Source organism: Acyrthosiphon pisum, chromosome X (genome assembly GCF_005508785.2).
Source record: "Acyrthosiphon pisum isolate AL4f chromosome X, pea_aphid_22Mar2018_4r6ur, whole genome shotgun sequence".
In the NCBI taxonomy this organism is placed as follows: Eukaryota; Metazoa; Arthropoda; class Insecta; order Hemiptera; family Aphididae; genus Acyrthosiphon; species Acyrthosiphon pisum.
In genome coordinates, this window is record NC_042493.1 from 103,823,929 (window position 1) to 103,826,125 (window position 2,197).

General features: G+C 27.5%; 1 protein-coding gene across 1 annotated transcript in view; it reads left to right on the plus strand.

Moving 5' to 3' along the window:
- The first annotated feature begins 1,084 nt into the window (after positions 1-1,084).
- LOC115034593 overlaps positions 1,085-2,197 on the plus strand; it is a 26,141-nt gene continuing 25,028 nt past the window's right edge. Inside the window, exon 1 of the mRNA XM_029491902.1 lies at positions 1,085-1,438. The gene's annotated coding sequence lies outside the window, so the exon portion shown is untranslated. The remainder of the gene's footprint in view (positions 1,439-2,197) is intronic.

A 2,197-nucleotide genomic window follows, 5' to 3' on the forward strand; every position in this document is an offset into this window, starting at 1 on the left:
TTTTTAATTATATGTATATTATAGTATAGTTTTACTGCGTGGTTGTGAATTTGTGATGTTATAATACCGTCTCAGTGGATTGACCACGATGACAGTACAAAAGAAATATTAATAACCACATTCGAAATATTGACTAACTTAGTAAATGGACATATTACTATAAATTATCATAGTTTCACCCCCAATTTCTTCAGTTTGAAAAGTATTTTACTGATTGTAGTATAATAAGTGGTGCAATTAGATAAAACTTAAAAGTTCGCAACTAGGTAGGTAAATATTTTTATTTTGTGTTGTGTAACAGTTCGATTGTGTTATATTATATGTTACCTATACTGGGTGATTCTTTTATCAAACAAAACTCATTATTTCAAAAAATGTAAATTTAAATAAAAATCGAATTTGGGACAAGTAGTTTATGAGTTATAAATATTCAAAGTTTTGATGATCGGAGAAGTGGACAAACATTTCGCGGGGTAACCCCGTACCACTCTACTCCGCTCATCTAAACTTTGAATATTTATTACTCCTAAACTACTCGCCCCAAATTTGATTTTCATGTATCAAAATATTAAAAAAAATATTCTGCTTTGGAATATAAAATTAAAACCCTATGTTGTCATTCAAAAAAGTAAAAAACTTAAAAAATTATAAGGATAAAAAATATTTAAAAATTTAATTTTTTAAGAAAAACGTTGTTTTATAAGCGACTAGAAACTATGTAAAAAAATATTTTCAAAAGAAATTTTGAAATAATGAGTGTTCTATGATAAAAGAATCACCCAGTATAGTAATTGTAATATATGAATAATATCCCAGACAGCAATTTTTTGTTTAATAATATTAATATAACATTATAAAAACGAATAATATTAGTATAACGTTATTTTAATACTATTATAATATTATCATTACAAAATGCTGTCTGGGATACTATATATTTGAGTAAACTTGTAAAATGGATGTACAAGGTAAGATCATACTTGGGTGTAAGAACACAAACGAAATTCAAAAGTTACATAACAATATTTCCGAGACGGCCATACGCTAAAAAATTCTCATATATGGATACACTACATGAATACGCACATGCGCAATTCACATAACAAACGCGAACAATGAATTCTGACGTTCCGTGATAACAATAGAGTGGGGATAAAACAATCGCTTCCTTATATAAACGCCACGCACAGACAATAGACTCAGTACAGTAGTACACTCAGCACAACACGGCAGATCAACATAGATGACCACGTCGACGGAGCCAGCAGCGAAACCTCAGAACACCGACCAATTTTTCTTTTGACACAAAATTAATTTTTCTTCACAAAGTTAACTTATTATTGCGCTTGTTCTAATACCAGGATATTGATGTGTAAATCGTAAAGATTTAATAACGTGCATCGACTCATCCCAATCAGAGACATCACTACAACACGAGGTAAGTAAATATACATATGTTTTACAATCGAAGACAAATTATGAATTCGGTATTCAACTTATTAAATTTAGTAGTAGGATCAAAATTACGAAAAAGCGTGCCATCTTAACTAGATATACCGTTTATGATTTGACGCCTTGTTGCGCATTTCCCCTACTCACTATCACACAAAAGATATATATGCTAGTTATATAAAACGTATTATTTGGTCCCAGGTAGAAAGGGCTTATGTCAATTTAATCAACTTTTCAAGACAGCCATTTGAAAGTTTGAAAATTCCTACTTGTAAGTTCATTATATCCAAACATATTTAATGTATTTTTATTTTATATATTATATACATTCTTAATGCCTGTAACCATTAAAATCTTTTTTATTATGAATATTTAAACAGATAACTGTAGTTATGCCCTTTTGATTTCACTTGTTCTGACTTATGCCATTTTTTCCCACGACTTATGTCTTTTTGATTTCACTTATTTTGACTTATGACTTATGACTAATAATATAAAATCATATAATATATACAATAGTTATTAATAATGAGTTGACAATAAAAGATTTTTTCTCATAAATCATTGTTTAAGATAATGTAATTTTTATTAAATTATTATTATTATTGTAGAGTGATCGGATGTTTGACTTGACTATTGTTTTAATTTAACATATTTAAAAGTAAAATTTTTTTTTTTATATTTTTTTGAACTTATTATTATATTGACCAATATTTTAAACTTTTATAATATGGAATAATAAAAT